Source organism: Mustela lutreola, chromosome 5 (assembly GCF_030435805.1).
Source record: "Mustela lutreola isolate mMusLut2 chromosome 5, mMusLut2.pri, whole genome shotgun sequence".
In the NCBI taxonomy this organism is placed as follows: domain Eukaryota; kingdom Metazoa; phylum Chordata; class Mammalia; order Carnivora; family Mustelidae; genus Mustela; species Mustela lutreola.
Window position 1 is genome coordinate 32,706,614 of NC_081294.1, and position 18,551 is coordinate 32,725,164.

Below are 18,551 nucleotides of genomic sequence, written 5' to 3' on the forward strand. Positions count from 1 at the left end.
TTGTTATTACCATTGCCCAGCATATAATATCAAATGTTTCCTTACTTATTAATTTTCAACATCTCTAGGCTTTTGGATATACCTACAATGACAGCCATTACCATACAATTTTCTTAGAAACATGAAACAGAATAGGAAGAATCTTCTGTTGGGGTGTCATCATGGAAGGGCAGTGATTGTGCAGCTCTTTTGGACCCTAAAGATCAGTGATATCACTGAACCGCTGAGGATAGATATGTGAGCATTTAGAGAATTCTAGTGTAGAGTGAAGTCCATTTCATTCTGATCTGTCACCGTCTGGTGTACTTGCCTCACAGGAACCATCTGTCTATAGGGCCGTTCAGCATAACTTACCCAACAGTTCAGAGGATGCTCTCATTTACCCCCAGCTGTAGGTACTTCCTTTCCATCTCCTTGTACATTTCTTGAATCTCTTTATTTCATATTATTTTTGTCTTCTGCACATGCCCCAGAATCTCAAGAAATGACATGTACTATTGTTAGGACAGGTCAGGGAGTGCAGGCACATGACTCATCTTTTGGTTAAAGGGTATGTTTGCTTTACTTGTTAGCTCTAGTTTAACTCATAGAAAAAACTTGATCTCAGCAAGGGAGTTCTCGGGCAGGATAATTCTTTAGGAAACATGAACCTTTAGTTCCTTTGAGATTTAAGCAAAGTAGTTATTTCTTTTTTTAAGAGAAAGGCAAATAAATTGCTATAGTCTGAGTTGTGTATTTTCATGCACAAAAGGGTAAGGTTGTTGGAAACATGATCTTCAGATTTGAAATATTAAGATTATGAATGAAATCACTATATCAGTCATTAAACAAAATCTTTGCTGCAGATGGCTGAAAAACCAAAAGGTTCCTCCTCACAATGAAAACGGTTTACATGATAATCCAAACAAGCTTTCCCCCTCCTATTGCTAACTAACACATGGCGCTATCTTAGAGATCTAACAATACCTAGAGTGTTGTCAAAATAAACACTCTGTGGAAACTCTGGGTTTCACAAATGATTACTTCAATCAGCAGTAACCCTGAAACTCCAAGTGAGGTACTATACAGGGTCCTCAGTTTTCAATGATTTTTCCCATTAAAGGGATTGTAATAGGTATTGCTCTTGAAAAGAAATATCTGACTCCATTTTTAAAAACCATTTAGAATAAATTGCTCAAAATTGGCTTCCCCCATAAGCCTGGGTGGCTCACTCATTAAGCATCTGCCTTCAGCTCAGGCCATGATATCAGAGTTCGAGCTTAGCATCCCGCTCCCTGCTTGCAAGAAGTCTGCTTCTCCCTCTCCCACACCCCCTGCTTGCATTCCCTCTCTCACTGTGTCTCTATCAAGTAAATAAATAAAATATTTTTTTTAAAAAATTGTTGGGGTGCCTCGGTGGCTCAGTTGGTCAAGCCACTGCCTTTGACTAGGGTCATGATCCTGGAGTTCCAATCCAGTCCCATTTCAGGCTTTCCCTACTCTGCAGTGAGCCTGCTTCTCCTTTTCCTTCTGCCTGCCACTCCCCTGGATTGTGCTCTCTCTCTTTCTCTCTCTCTGTCAAATAAATAAATAAAATCTTTAAAAAAAATTGTCTTCCCCTTTAAAAATGAAAGATAAAATATCTATCGATTCTTTTTTTTTTTTTTTTGAGAGAGAGAGAGAGAGAATGAAAGAGAAGGAGTGGGGGGAGGCAGAAGAAGAGGGAGAGAGAGAGAGAGAATCTTAATTCCATGCCCAGCCCCCATGTGGAGTTCCATCTCAGAGCCCTAAGATCATGACCTGAGCTAAAGTCAAGAGTAGGGACACTTAACCAGCTGAGCTACCCAGACACCCCCAAATATGTATTGATTCTTATTTTTTTCTGATTATAGAATATTCATTGAAGAAGATTTAGAAAATATGGAAAAGTGTAAAGAGGAAGATTAAAATCATTTTTAATAAGCAGACAATACTCACTTCAATATTCTAAGTAAATATTCCTTCTTTTCAATATTGTACTAGAGATCCTATAGTATTACTTACAGACAACATGATTCTATGTGTAGAAAATTCAAAAGAATCTATGGAGATATACTGAAGTTAATAAATGAATTTATAAGATTACTGGATGTGGTTTATTATAGAAATGTTTATTATAGAAAAAATGTTTCTATAAACGAGCAAAAGCAAATTTAAACTGGAAAGATTTAAAACAGCCTCAGCAAGTGTACTCTTTACATCTGATGATGATTATACTTCTATGAGAGGGTCACAGTATAGCTTGAGGTGGGCTAATATGGGTATTGTGCTAAGGTGAAGCAGGAAAAAAAATAGTGCAATGAAAAAAGAACACTATGGGAATAGAGAATGTGGAGACTTCTGTTTTCCTCTTGATTTTTTGGTAACCAACTATGTGTTCCTCAACAAATCCCTTTACTTTGCTGAAATTGTTTTCTCTTTTGAAAGTAAGTATTCTTCAAACTTATTTCAAAAAATATTAATTATATCTCTAATATGGAAAACAGCTAAAATAAATATTCCTCAAATAACTTATATTTTCACTATGTGGTGGGAAATAACTATCCGAGCAGGTCTAAAGACTCTTGGAAGTACAGCAGGGATACCCCTGCTCCAAGGTGATATGCTTTAACATGCATGGCAGTAACTTATCCCACACAAGTCAGCTGGAACCAGAATATAGGTACCTGGTTCAGTCTGTTCTCTTTCTCCTGTACTGTGTTGAGACTTTAAATATTGAGATCTCAGGCTAAGAAGGAAAACAGAGTGGTGTGCTGAAGACTACTGTTGAAGACACTGGTACCACGGGTGTGGTACAGGAGTTTCACTGTTCAGTGTCTGGGAAGATAAACAGGAGAAAAAATATATGGTGCTGTGCAAGGAAAATACCCCATTTAAGTATATACACTTCTTTATCTAGTTGGTTCTTTGAGGCCCTAAAATTAAATACATTTTTCTTATGGTCATTTGGAGCAAAGGACAAATGCCAGCATTCATAACCTAGAGAGAGAAAAGTCAGAAGGAAATAGGATGAGCTTATGTAGGGTTGTTAAGTAATGTGGACAGAGAAATGAGAAGGTCATGTGTCATGGCACAGGAAAGCACAGGTGGTGAGAGATAAATGGGGTAAGGAGGAATGCTTGAGATGGAGTGCCAATAGCTGTGATTCAAATACTAGAGCTGACCTGGCATCAACAGAGAAGCTGGTAGCTTCTCAATGATGTTCATGGGTTCTCCATCTTGAGTCTCTATGGATGCCTAAATGACATATCCCACTCAAGGTTTTTTTCTAGAGTGGTGATTGGCGAACTAGAGCCAGGGAGGCGGATCTAGCTTGCTACCTATTTTGCAGATGAAGTTTTATTGGAATAGAGTCACACAATTAATCATTGTCGAAAGCTACCTTTGCACTACAACAGTAGAGTCATTGCAAAAGACCTATACAGCCTGCAAAGACTAATGTATTTATTACGTGGCCCCTTACAGAAAGTTTTCTTTAAACAGTATTTGGACACATGATGCTGAGAAACAAAGCACATTATGAAATTAACCAGCTGAACAGTTTCAGCAGCTGCAGGCCCTCTACAGTGTTGGCTGGTTGGGCGCCTGGGTGGCTCAGTGGGTTAAGCCTCTTCCTTCAGCTCAGATCATGATCCCAGGGTCCTGGGATTGAGTCCTGCATTGGGTTCTTTGCTCAGCAGAAAGCCTGCTTCTTCCTCTCTCTCTGCCTGCCTCTCTGCCTACTTGTGATCTCTGTCTGTCAAATAAAATACATAAAATCTTAAAAAAAATAAAGTGTTGGCTGGTGACACAGAATACCTTTTTCAATAAAATGCTCCAAATCTGTAAAAAGCAGAAAGTTGCTACTGAGCTTAAATGTGTAGACTGACCAGCAGAAAAAACCTTCATTGTGAAGGAACAGAAGGGTGTAGAGGAAATTAGAGCCAGGACATGGAAATTTGAAATGGAGCAATTATAATTTTTCCACAAGGAGAATATGTATTCTGTTAAAAATCTTTACTCCTTTCTTAATGATAATAGATTCACAGTCAAATGATATTTTCTGCCAAGAAAATAACCCCAAAACATAAGATAATGAACAGTGGAAGCTGCTATCTGAAGGCTTTTTCATATGCTAACTATTCACATGCTAACTTATCATTATAGGAAAAATACTATAATTTCTTATTAGAGCCAAGGCTAATGACCCCATCTATTTTCTCAGCCCTTTCGAGGGCACTTTGTCAATCCATGTGTGAGTAGATAAAGTAAAATTACAAATTGAATTATTTCACTCAGAGAATCAGAAATCAAGACTCTCAAATGGAGGAAAAAGAAGTTTGCTTTGGATGGACCTCAGGCTACCACTCTCTTTTTGTCTTTTATTACTAAAATTATTTCAGGGACCGTCTAAATTGACTATTTAATTTCTTAATGGCTCTTCTTCGTTAACTTCACTCTTTGCAACTAGAGTTACAAATACAACAGCCTACCCAAAGTATTCACTCAGTGACCACCAGGAACCTCCTAACTGCCAAACCGAAGGACTACCTTTCAATCTGCTATTGGTTTCTGAGATATCTTCCCACCCACGTTTTTCTCAGGAAATTCCTCTCTTTCTTCCTGTGGTTCTCTTCTTACTCCTCTCTGGAATTCAATCCTCAGTTTCTTTTCTTTCTTCAGATATTTCATCTACGTCCACGGATTTATCCTTTACCTTTGTGTTGATTACTTCCTAGCCCACCGATCTCTGTACAACTGACCCTTGAACAATGTGGGAATTAGGTGTGTGGATCTCTCATGCAGTCAAAAATCCACGTATAACTTCTGAGGCCCTAAAAATGAAACGTCTACTATTGACTGGAAACCTTACTGATAACACAAACAAGGAACACATATTTTGTATGCTGTATGTATTAGACACTGTTTTCTTACAACGAAGTAAGTTGGAGGAAAAATGTTACTGACAAAATCATGAGGAAGAGAAAGGACATTTACAGTACTGTCCTGTAAAAAATCCACATAGAATGGACCCATGCAGTTGAAATCCATGCTGTTCAGAGGTCAACTATATTCAAATGTTCAGTAATAGTATCCAAACAGAACATCACATCACAGTGATGGCATCCTTTCTCCCCTACTTCCTATATTCTACTGGAGGCTAAATCCTGTGCTGTACTCTCTGAAGTGTCTCTTGTCTATGCACTTTCATCTTTTTTACCTCTTCCTCGTGTCTATAGCCACAACTCTACTTCCATGAATGGATGAACTCAAAACTGGAAGATCCCTTCAGTGGCTTCTGTGGTGCTATTGTTCCTCCTAAACTACTCTTCCTGGTTAGTCCGTCTAGAGTTCACCTCTCAGTGGCACAACTCTACTCAGAATGTTGATGGTGCTCTTTTCTGAAGACCACTGAATTACGAACAGAGTTCTAACGCCTGATATTTGAAACCCTGAACAATTTGGTTCCATATTACCTTTTTAGAATTACTTCCTCTCCTTCCTTTTGCATACTCCGTTAGCCGACCAAATTGGACAATTTGCTCAAAATGGGCTATGGAATCTCCTGACAGTGTCCTTCTTTCTTGAAACTTTTTCTTCCCCAGTTTTGTATTCTGAAATATTAGTGTATTATGTATTTGTTCTTCAAGGTCCACTCCAAGTGTATTTCCTTCTTAAACCTTTCTGTATTTCATGAACACTTTCACTCTTATGATCAGAAACTACATGATTCCTCTATCCTTTAAGTTTACATAACTCTTTTTTTTCTTATTTTTTAACCTCATGTATGAAATGTATTACTCCCAGGGCTTATGATTATTTACTTGCTGTATTATCACCTCCTCTCTCTTACTCCATGTGATATGTTCAAATTTCCTTAATAACAGAGCCTGAATAATATATTCATCTTTATAACTGAGTAAAAAAAAAAGTTGAATAAATGTTGACTGAATTGAGTTGTCCATACACATGAATTTGCAAGAAAACGACTGAATTTTACATTATGTCTATACATATATGCCCTTAGCTAGAATTCTACTATGCAGGTTTTCATTAATCTGGCATAAGAGACAGCAGTCTTTCCTACAGCAGAGGGCTTCAAAAATTGTTTTTACTTACATGCTTACTGACTTGTTGAGCAATGCATAATGATGTTATTAAGTTGAGTAAACCCTTTGGCGATTCTTTGGAATGCAAAGAAAATGAACTACTATTTAGACTCTTAATCTAAAACTTCCTTAATATAGACAGGAATAGAAATATAGTTTGAGATTGAAACAAGTCAAACCTCTGCAAGATTTTGCCCCTCCTAGGGTTATAGAAAAATCTGGACTCGGTTTTTAATTCAGGAGTTTTGGAGAAAAGGCAAGAAAAAAGGTGACTGAGGTCAAAGGAGTCCTGCACAAATTCTTGAATCGGCTTCCTAGTTTGCTCCTTGTCCCATGCATCTTGAACATTATTATCAAGTTTTCTGTCTTAATCTGTTCTGGCTGCTGAAACAAAAATGCCATGGACTGAGTGGCTTAGCAGCAGCAGAGATTTATTCTGCACAGTTCGGGAGGCTTGGGAAGTCCAAGGTCAGGGTGCTGGCAGATGTGAAATCTGGTGAGGGGCCACTTCTTGGTTCATAGACGGCAGAAGGGGCAAGAGAGCTCTCCAAGATCTCTTTTATCTTTTAAGGCACTAATCCTATTCATTGGGCTAGGCTCTTACAACCTAATCACCACCCAAATCCCCACCTCCAAATACCATCACACTGGGCATTAGGTTTCAATGTATGAATTTGGAGAGATGTAACCACTCACTCAAAAGCTCCACCATAATGGAAATAACAGTTTAATATTTGGGGAGCATTTTATGGCTTGCAAAACGCCTTTTCAAAATGCCATAGGCTCAGTGATATCTATTCGCCCAATCAATATTATGGTCAATACATAAATTGATCAAAATTATGATCAATATATAAATCCTTACCTAGCACCTGTTACACACCAGATATTATGTAGAAACTTAAAGAGAAAAAGATGAATGAATTTGGTCAATTTTTCAAGAACTTTAGATAAAAGATAATAATAGTTGAATGGAAAAATGAATACGAGCATACTGCAATTGTAAGAAACTTATCAAAGAAATCATAACCTCTCATGTGCATGTAACCACTTATTTTTGTTTCTTTAGCTTACATTTATTATAATTGCCATTATCATTATTTAAAGCCTTTTGTTCACTCGTTTAGCAAAAATTTACTGTAAGGCACTGTTTTAGGCACTAGACAGGGAAAAAATCATGTCTTCATGGAATTTATAATTATTGGGCAGAAAAGAGTGAAAACAAACTAAATGAGCAAATAACAGGTTTTTTTGGGCAGCATTTATTTAATATAATTAAAATATTATATCCTTCTAAAAATGCAGGTCATTCTCTTGCCTTTATGCTTTCTTAGAGGAAATCTGCCCAGTCTGGGCTCAGAAAATCGAATCCTATAGAATCTGCGGCAGGTCTCATGATTCTGCCTCTTGGGCAAGACTGATGGACCAGGATAGGGCAGGAGGAGTCAACTGGACTTTATGTGCCCAGGTCACGGAGGGGAACTTCAGTGAGACATAATGTGAACCTTACTTCAGCCATATGCAAGGAGAAGCAGAGAACCGCTCTCCGCAGAGGGACAGAAGAATGAAGTGGGGACTTGAAGGAATGTACCCAGAGAGTATAAATGTTGTCTCTCGCGAGGCTCAGCTACACTTCCTTCCCTTGAATCCCATAAGGTACACCTGTTCCCTTTCCATAGCACCTAGCAACCATTTTTCTACTCTCTGCTTCTTAGAGTTTGACTTTGTCTTTTTACTCCACATGTAAGTGATACCATGTAGTATTTGTCTTTATCTGGTTTATTTCACTTAGCATAATGCCATCAAGTTTCATCCATTTCATCACATGATGGGATTTCCTTCTTTCTCATAGCTGAATAATATTTTGTCACACACACACACACACGCACACACACACACACCACTTTATTCGTTTATCTGTTGATGGACACAGGTTGTTTCCACATGTTCGCTATTGTGAATAATGTTGCAAAGAATGTGAGAGTGGAAACATCTCTTCAAGATTCTGTTTTCGTTTCCTTTGGATATATAACCAGTAGGGGAATTACTGGATCATAGTGTAGTTCTATTTTTAATTTTTTGAGGAACCTCCATACCGTTTTCTAGAATGACTGTACCAGTTTGTGTTCCCACCAACAGTGCATGAGGCTTCCCTTTTCTCCACATCTTTGCTAACAGTTGTCATCTCTTGTCTTTTTGATAATAGCCATTCTGACAGGTGTGAGGTAATGGCTTGCTGTGGTTTGGATTTGCATTTCCCTGATGCTGAGTGATGTTGAGCAACTTTTTTTTTTTTAGCATCTTTTCATGTGTCTGTTGGCCGTTTGTACAGCCTTCATTTTTATGCAGGTAAAGTATCATTAATAAAGGAGAATCTAAGTCTCCGGATACATTAGTGATTAGCCAAGTTAATGCAACAAATCAATGGTAAAGGGGGAATTAGAGGTCTTCTGCTGTCTAGTGGAACTTGTTTCACTTCGTTTTTTATTAGCTTTCAGCACTCCCATGGCCACCCAAACCATTCTGTTAAGCTTATTTTACTTTAATAGACTGCTAATGTTTTGAGTGTAATCAGAAAAAAGCCTTTCTATAAACTAGATCTAAAAAAAGAGTAAGGACCTAATAAGCACTCTTGGCAGTTTAATTTTAATGTTTAGTTAAAGTATTTTCTTTATTTTTTAAAGTAACCTATTTATATTGTTAAAAAAAAAAACCAGAATTCAGTTTTAAGGCAGCAAAACAATGCCACTACTTTGGCCTGTCTTACTTCCTTGTCTTCTTTCTAGGACCAGTCACTTTGAATTAGAGCTGGTTTGTTTTTCTTTTCTTTTCTTTTTTGTTTCTTATCTTTGTATTTCTTAGTACTAGTACCCACAAAACTCCATTTATCCCAGTCCCAGGTCTCTGTTATAGTTTTTATGTACACTCCATTATACACCGTTATAATTTATGCTGTAAACTATGCATTCATAGGAAGGATAACATTGCCCTCAAGAGGATAAAATTTGATTGTTGGTAGGGGTGGTGAAAAATTCTTAGATATTACAATAGTCTGTAGCCCTGTAAAGTTTAACCGTACCCAGTAGAACCTTATTCCTTAGAATTTAACTTTTCTCATTGTTGTTTTGTTTTGTTTTGTTTTGTTTTAGGAATCATGCAAGCAGCACTGACATCGAGTTTATGGAAGAGTTGCAGAATGTATACAAGATCAGTGCTAAAGTCCATGGTGAGCAGGTGACTTCTTTTCTTTGATTGTTTGCTCTGTCTTGAGGCATATTGCAAGAGGAGCCATAATCATCAGATGTTGTTTGTGTGACTTGGGCCTTGAGAATGAAATAAAAATAGTTTATGCTTTTCATTCAATTCTATAAGTTATTCAGTCTATTGTATTAAGTGCTGAAAAGAAAAAAATGTTGACAATATCCAAGTGAATATCTAGCAGTGATTTAAAAGTCATTTTCTCATACCAAACAAAAGCTAAAAGTTGAGTTCCTTAAAAATAATTTTTAAGCAACTTAATTTTTAAATTACAGCTAACTCTTAAGTAATATAGCTTTGAACTACATGAGTCCAGGTATATACAAATTTTTTTGATAAGTACAGCGCAGTACTATAAATGCGTTTTCTCTTCCTTATGATTTTCTTAATTACATTTCCTCTCCTCTAATTTACTTTATTGTAAAAATACCATATAAAATACATATATAAAATATCTGTTAATCAAATATTTATGTTACTGGTAAGGTTTCTGGTCAGCAATAGGCTACTAGTAGTTAATTTTAGGGGAGTCAAAAATTCTCTCTGGATGTTTTACTGTGCAAGGGGTTAACATCCTTGACCCCTGCATTGTTCAAGAGCCAACTGTAAATCACTTTAAAAAAATAAGTTTCAAAACCTCTTATTACTGTGTGCTGTATATGTTGATAATTTGCATATTAATTTCATACATTATAATTTATGGAACTAAAGTTACCACAGAAAAATCACACAGTTATGAAATTGTTACATGAAACTAACTTTTTAATATTCTAACTTTTAAAAGTGTAGTCACTCTGAAACCTGTGTCGAGCAAAAAGAGTAAACTTTATTTTTTTCTTTTCATGTATAAAGTACAGATACTCATATGACATATAAGTAGGTATACAATGTATCATGAATACTAGCACTTCATTGCAGGGGATGAGTAATTAGGAATAAAAGGTCGAAAAAGTTTCTTAAGGAGTGATAATGAAAAAAAGATTGTGAGGCTGATTTAAACTATCATATGTATTTCAAAGAAATTAAAAGGAAAAAAATAATTGCTTCTTTATGTACATCCACAATTTTATCATTTCTGATCTTCACTCTGTGTGTAAGATTTGATTTTCCAGACCTAGTGTCTCCTGCTGGAGAAGATGGGGAAGTGGTTGATTGTCTTGAATGAGGTAATCTGATGGCTCCAAGTCCTTTGCGGGTTAAAAAGTGACTGTTCAGTATTCACTCCACGTGCCTTTTAGCATAAGTGCCTTTAGCATATAGCTTGCTCTAAGTCAGACACTATTTTTCCATCTGCTTTCTGTTTCCAAAAGTTACTGAAATATTATGTCTACTGACATCTCTGTTCTTCTTTTCCTTTTGGATTTACAACATTTTATTTCTTTCCTACTATAACGGAGATGGATGAAATAAGTTTATATGGCCAATTACTATGTCCAGTGGAAATTCATGTAGCTTCCTAGATGGGAATAAACATAATGTTTTAACCATATTCATTTAACCAGATTCTCCCCCATCCTCCCTCCCCCTCCTAAAAAAAAATAACATGCATAAATCTTTTTGAATTTCTTCTGTAAATTAAGCTTTGCAATCCATTTTGATAACAGATATAAAGAATACAATTCATGAGGCTGTGAAGGAAACATTTGTATTCAGCTCCGAGCTGAACTTGCCTGGGGTACTATTTATGATAGATGAATGCTGCGGTTTTATGGTTTCTCCTAAAACTGACATTTAGGGATTAAGAGGTATTGTTACCCCACTGGGCACTGGGGAGATATATGCCAGAGGAGGCAGGAAAACAAAGGGGGTAGCAGAGAATTAGTTACAAAACTGTGGTGATTTCATTATTTTACGAGGACTAGACAGTTGAATGAAACTGTGCTTGAATAAAAGTGCTTTTTCTTCTCTTCTTTCCAGTGATACTAGAGGAAATCAGTTGGGGACAACAGTTACAAAATAGGCTGGATGAATGAACAATCTCCAGTGTTAGCTCACCATGCAAAATCCTCAAGACGGTGTGGACATAGCCCTACCCTCCAGGAAAAGAGACCTCAAAAACCTTTTATTGACACCATGGGATATGCCAGTTGACCTTTCAAGTGATTACATCAGCTCTATCTTTTCTAGAGGTGAGGCACTCTATTTGAATAAAAACAGCGTTGTCTCAGGCTTAGAAGTATGAAAGAGAACAAAGATAAATCCCATTATAGGAATTCATAGTTCCTACAGTCTACTCTTTTTTAAAACCCATTTATTGAAGCATGGTTGACATATAAAACATTGTATGTATTTAATGTTTACAACTTGATGAGTTTGGAAGTATATACCTGTGAAGTTATCACCACACTCTATGCCATAAACACACCCATCACCTCCAGAAGTTTTCTCCCGCACTCATTATTATTTTGTGTGTGTGATAGTAACGCTTAACAGAAGTTCTACCCTCTTAGCAAAATTTTAAGTATACAATACAGTATTGCTCACTATGGCATTATGCTATAGAATCTGTAGGATAGACCTCTAGGATTTATTCGTCTTGTATAACTGGACACTTGTACCCTTTGACTAATAGCTGCACATTACCCCCTTCCTTCAGTCCCTGACAGCTACCATTCTACTTTCTGCTTCTGTGAGTTTGTATCCAGTCTACTGTTGATGCAATACAGTTACCAAATTTAGAAGCAATTGTTTCAGTGCTTTCATTTAGTATACAGTTTATATTATTCCTATTTTAGTATTATTGTTTCAATATTATTATTAATTGCTTTTTTTTCCCTCTGCAGTACAGAATCCAGACCAGGATCACATGTTTCATTTAGTCATCATTGTCTCTCTTGATACAAGAACAGATTTCTGAATTTCCGTGGTCATTAGTGGCATTGACAATTTTGAAGAATAAAGGTCAGCTACTTTTAGAGTACTCATCACTTTGGGTTTGTCTGATAGTGTTGCATCTGGAGATGACATCAATTGGTTTTTGAATTTCAAATCATCACTGCATTTTGAGAATAAGTGCATTTTGGGAATACCCGCATTTGATGTACTAGTATATATTTAGCATTTTCGTCTCTATGTTCATGAGAAAGACAAGCCTTAATTTTTCTTTCTTGAAATATATTTGTCAAGTTTTAGTGTTAAGCTTGGGTTGGCTATATTAATGAGTTGTTTGCTATTTTTCTATATTGTGGAAAAGTTTGTTTTCCAAGACTGATGTTATTTTAAAATATTTACTAGTAAGTCCAATACGGGTCTGAGTTTTTGAGGAGTAAATAATTTAATAAAATATACAATCAATTTAATAGAAACAGGGCTTTAAGGTTTATCTATTTCTTTAATTTTGTCATTTGTGCTAAGTTTTTTTCTAGTAATTTGTCCATTTTCCCTTTTTTCTTTCTTTGCCCTGAAATTGCTCAAAATATGCTTCTAATTTATTTTTAGTTTCTGTAGCCTCTTCAGTGATATCTTTTTAAATTTTTCCTGATATTAAAATTTTTATAACTAATAATTATTCTCTGTGTCTTAAGGTTTCTCAATTTTATTATTTTTTCAAAGCTCTAATTTTTAGTCTGTTGATTTTATCTTTAGCATGTTTGTTTTCTATTTTATTGATTTCCTCTCTTTATAATTTTCTTTTCATTTAGTTTAGGTTTAATTTTTTAAAAATGTTTAATAAACTTATATCACTTGTCTTCAGTCTCTTCCCCTTAACGCATATATTTTAAAGTTTTTAAATTTCCCTTTGAACACTGATTTCACTTTATTCTGTAAGACTTAATATGTTGCATTTCTTATTTAAATTAAAATATTTTCTAATATCTACTTCTATTATGCCTTTGATCCATAGATAATCTAGAAGTATATTACTTAGTTTCCAAATATTTTATTATTATTTTTCCCAGGAAATATTTATTTTCTTCTTTATGCTCAGAAATAAAGAAGTGACCTTGTCCCCCCAGAATGTCTCCTCTTGAAGGAAAAGAAAGGAAGTATGTGTGGGGTGGGCTGGCTTTTGGTGTGAGGTCCAATGTGGGAGCTCTTTCTCCCTATCTTCCCTACAGTCACTCCTCTTTTCAGCATCCCCTTCCAAAAAATACAGGTTTGAACACACCACCCACTGGGGGGTTGGGGAGGCACAGCTGAAGTCAAAAAAGCAATGTTCACGTTCAACAGGAGATGGGTTCAGTGCATGTTTGGGGCCAACTGATGAGGGAGCGAAGGAGGGAAGGTTGGCTGAAAGTGGTTGAATGGAGGGATGGCAGAGAAGCTGGGACCCTCCCTCTCCTAGCGCCACACATCCTTTCCTTGCAGCCCTCTTCTAGCAAAACTGATCCTTGCATTCCTTGTCTTTCATCCCCTTCAGCCCAGGTGGCCAAAGTCCTCAAACACAACATCCTCATCAGTGGCATAGTTGGTGTCCACAGGGGCATCTATTTCAGGAGCAGCTATCTGGGATGATGTGGTGGTGGGGTTTGGGGTGTATAAAAACAAAAGGCAGCTCCACAGAGGCTACCCCACCATGTGACACCACCAGCTCACCTTGACCCTGTAGGACATCAGGATTCCAGCACCTCCTTGTTGGCAGCCTCCTACACAATGGTGCTGGAAGCCAGGTTGGTGTTCTCATGCTTGAGATACTCTTCCAGGACAAGACCATGCTTCTTCCAGTTGTCACTCAGCCGCGGGGTGATGGTATACACCTTCAGAACAGGGAGCTGGGTGATACCTGGTCATTTTGTTCGATATGAGTCACAGGACACTTATCCTGGGTAGCAGAAGAGGCAGATGTCACATGTTATCTCAGAGAGACTTTGATTTTCTTGATGGTCTGGATGGAGATGTTAGTGACATGGACATTGACACGTAGAGGCTCCCCATGATCGTTCAGAGCCTTGTCCATGGAAGTCTCAAGGTGCAGGGCTGGTCAGATATGATGTGGTGGGTGGTTTCTACTGAAGGCTGGGGCCTAGTTTCTCTGGGGCAAGTTGCACCTTTCAGATCACCAGATGTATGGACCTCCTTTGGTGTTTTTTCTCTTCTAACAATTTGGCAGAGAAGGCTCAAATCTCAGAGTCTGCTGTATAGGCCTTCCCTGTGTCCTCTGGGCCTGGCTGCAGTATGATGAACCAGGGCAGATTCTGGGATATTATATCCAGGTCCTCACGGCATAGTGGAAGTGAGGAAGTGCAGATGAGGTAGCAAACACCTTGCGGTCCTTTAAGTACTCAGGGTCCACAAGCACCATGCCATCCACAGGGTCACTTTGTCCAGGTGTTCTACAAAGTCCTGCTTGCCCAAGTACACCTTGAGTTTGCAGTCAGGGCTCGACTTTTTGAAGACCCTGGCTCCTGGTTTCCCTGCATGGTGCATAGACCTGCTGTCCGCTGGGTTTATGGCTTGCCGGCAGCCTCCAGTCCTTTGGTCTGGTCCCTACTTCTCCCCACACCACTGCACACGCGCGCCCTGGGCTTCCAACTATTTAGAATACTTGTGCGGAACTAAATTCAACTGCTGTTTGGGATTATATTTCTATATCTCCATCCTCTAAATCATTGAGACTTGCCTTATGGCTCAATGTATGATCATTTACCAGCATACGGTAAATGTTTCTCATGCCCCTGAAAAGTGTGTGTGAAAATTTGCAGTATTTTATCTATTAATTAGGCCAAATTTATTAAGAGTGTCCTTCCAATCTTCTATCAGTGAGACGGTTGAGAAGTGCATTAAAATCTCCCAACAGCATTACCCATCCCTTGGTTATTTTCAACATCTTCCTAGCTTGCCCACCCCCCCAAGCTTCACCTCCACTTTCATCACTATGGAGTAGCCAAAGCTCCTACAGGCTGTATTTTGTTAAGACTTTGGCCCACAGCACTCATATATTAGAAAATTCCTTAAAAGGAAAAGTGGCAGAGAATTTCTCTTACTACAGTCGATTTTCCTTTTCTGAGGTTTCTTTGTTGCTAAAGTATTTCTTGCACTTATTGTTCTTTTTAAGTTCAGCATTTAGTGTTGCTTTTCTAGGAGGTCTGGTTTGATAGAAAGGACTCTGCCAGAAAGAGAATCAAAATCACACATGCATAGTTTCTGATTGGTAAAGTAACATCCATGTTTTGCAGAGATTTGGAAAGTTAGAAAAGTAAAAGGAGAAATTGAAAGATGCTCCAACATCTTCGCCTGGTTACTTACTAGTCATCTTTCTGTTTTCTGCCTCAATTAACTTCTTCAGAGTCAGATCAACCTTCATTTATATTAAATTAGATGCTATTCATAGCAGCTTGTTTTTTTTTGTTGTTGTTTTCTTGGTTTACACTTTTTAAATGATGTGTTATTATAGATTTATTTTTGTATTCATTTGATTAACATTTGTCTCTTTCACTAGATTATTAGTTCTAGTGTGGCGTGGACCATGTCTGCTACTTTCTGTAAACATAGTATCCATTATCGCCTATTTGATATTTATAAAATGTGCTTTTGAACAGTATTTCTTTCTTATATGTATATATGTGTGTACTTTCAACTAATATTCTATTATGCATATAATATTTATATGTACTTTTCCATTTTCTGTATTTTAAAAATTCATTTGACAGCATATCATAAACATTTTGCATGTGAAGACTGTCATCTAAGAATAGCTCGGTCACCAATTACTTGAAGTCTGGCATGTCAATTAACATTTTTAAGGCTCAGTTTCCTCATCTGTAAAATAAGGAAATGACAGGTGCTCTAACTACTCCTTCGGATAATTGCCAAAAGTCAATAAACTCACAGGTGTACAAGGAAGTTATGAAATAAAAGATACTGAACATGAAACAGTTAAGCAATGAGGGACGGAACTGTTGTTCCCGTTGTTGCCTGGTCAATTGTCTACACAAAGGCCACTAGGGCCATGTGTGATTTGACAGATCCATGTTCACCTCAGATCTCCAAGAAAGATGTAATGCTTTCTACTGACCACATAGACAGAGAAGCTTCACACATGGAATGTTTACATCGTGGCAGAGGGATGAGTGTCACAGAGCAATTAGGTAAGAAAACAACACAGAACAAGAAGAAGCTATTTCTATTATAGAAAAGTATGCAATTAGCTTTTCGTAGAGCACTTTAGAGAGAGGCAAACATCTGCAGAAATGCAATAAACACTCAGTTGCTTCTAAGTAAGTGCATGAGTGAAAAGAAATAATTGCAGTTATTAATAAGGGATGAGAAGGGGAAAAAGCTCTCCTGTCTTAGAAGATTTGAAAGAAAATCACTGAGACAAATCCAGATGAGATCAGATCATTTTTCTTTTTCTAGCTATGCTGGGTTATCAGCAGGTGATATGAGAAGTTTTCCAGTTTACTTAATTATCTCATTAATTCATTTATTTTGCTCTTTCGGTTATCATACACATATGGCAGCATTATCATTACTGAATATTGCTTCGTTACCACAAATATTTCTGTTTTCTTGATAAATTCTTGAGATTAAGTGAAAATCTTCAAGTATTGCTATATGTAAATCCTGGATGAGTGGCTCTGCCTAACCATTAGAGTCAAACTTCCGGTAGCCAGAGTTTGCAAAACTAGAACAGCGTCACCTACATACTGCTCTCTCTCAAGAATGATCCCTCCCAGGTAAACTTCACATTATTTATTTTGAAGAATAAAGGTTAAAAAAAACCACAACACTGTATAATTGCAAGGTATCCATATAGAAATACTCCAGAGTAATAGACTGCTTGTCCCCATAATATAAATTCCACTTTCCTTAAATTTTCCGGGGACAGTGGAGGGGAATTCTAGTATATTCCCAAGAGTAACAAAGTAATTATAAAGCAGTTCTAAGTTCCTTTTATTTGGAAAGTGTTGCATTACTCTGGAACTAGAATCATTTCAAGAGAGAATTTGGCAATAAATATATTTCCCAAATGCTTGTTCTTTTAAATTCTATCTGGCAAAGTGGCCATTTAGTCAACAGAGTGAGAAAATAGAGATTTAGTCTAGAGCTTAATTGGACTAGGACTGAGTGTAGAAACTAGAAGAAGCTGAAAGATTCATCAACCTGTGGTTTCTCCAATTTTATAAATGATTATTGGTGACTAATGAGGCATTCTCCTACCTCCTCCATACCATTTGTGGAGAAAAGAAGCACAGAAAATACCCTGCTTTGACATTGCTATACTAAGGTGATTCCATTTGTTGAAGATGCCAAGTGAATACAATTACTCCCGTTCATTAATTCCTAGTTAAATCAGCTTTAGTACAATGAGAAACTTGGAAAGTTATGAGAATTCAAGAATGCCAAGGTAGTAAAATATAGAAGCACATTTGCAATTGTGAATTATTCAGAACTCAAGATAGACAATTTATTACTACTTGTTGCTATAATAAATCCCCACTAATGGAACTGTATTAATTTGGAGTTTGGGATGATTTGAAGTCTTGGCTGAGATCTGTCATTTTATTCCTTACAAAGACAGAGTTTGGAAAGCAAGTTAGTAGTTAAGCGATAAGGATAATACATATTTTAAAAATCTAGGCTCTCTGCTGTCCTTCTTTTTAAATACATAATAAATGCCATTATTACATTTTTGACCCAGCAAGAGAGGAAGATGCAAAAGCAGATCTTGTCATATGTGAAGCAGTAGTAATAAAACCCTTAGACGATTGAAAAGAAGAGGAGGAGAGATAAAAAGTTTAAGGAAGTAGTGGGCAAGAGATAGTCATGAGTAGCAGTGTGCTGGTGAATATTTAACCATTGTGGAATTTGTTCATTTCTGTTGTATAAATACTCACATTATGGAAAATTTCAGGCTACAAATCTGATACTATTGAGGGCAAAGATAGAAAGAGAAAATATACATAAGTAACTTCAAAGGCATAGGTAATTGTAAAGTCTATTTTATTAGTAAAATGCTAATAAAATAAGTAAAAATGTATTAAGATCATTAGGATGTAATGATTTGGAGTATGCATTACCTTTTTTAAAATTTTTTTTTAATTTTTTTATAAACATATAATATATTTTTATCCCCAGGGGTACAGGTCTGTGAATCGCCAGGTTTACACACTTCACAGCACTCACCATAGCACATACCCTCCCCAATGTCCATAACCCCACCCCCTTCTCCCAACCCCCCTCCCCCCAGCAACCCTCAGTTTGTTTTGTGAGGTTAAGAGTCACTTATGGTTTGTCTCCCTCCCA

The 18,551-nt window shown here is 37.0% G+C and overlaps 1 protein-coding gene, 1 long non-coding RNA gene and 1 pseudogene across 3 annotated transcripts in view; 1 reads left to right on the plus strand and 2 right to left on the minus strand.

Annotated features, from left to right (window-relative positions):
* The window catches only part of C6 (complement C6), a 64,362-nt gene extending 63,873 nt beyond the window's left edge, over positions 1-489 (minus strand). The window contains exon 1 of the mRNA XM_059173884.1: positions 355-489. The gene's annotated coding sequence lies outside the window, so the exon portion shown is untranslated. The remainder of the gene's footprint in view (positions 1-354) is intronic.
* The window catches only part of LOC131831700 (uncharacterized), a 32,475-nt gene extending 19,416 nt beyond the window's left edge, over positions 1-13,059 (plus strand). For both annotated transcript variants that reach the window (XR_009353766.1, XR_009353765.1), the window contains exons 2-5: positions 8,406-8,456; positions 9,257-9,333; positions 11,283-11,494; positions 12,149-13,059. This is a non-coding gene — a long non-coding RNA (uncharacterized LOC131831700). The remainder of the gene's footprint in view (positions 1-8,405; positions 8,457-9,256; positions 9,334-11,282; positions 11,495-12,148) is intronic.
* A 445-nt stretch (positions 13,060-13,504) lies between these two features.
* LOC131831113 (beta-arrestin-2-like) lies at positions 13,505-14,732 on the minus strand (annotated as a pseudogene).
* Between the last annotated feature and the right edge of the window lie 3,819 nt (positions 14,733-18,551).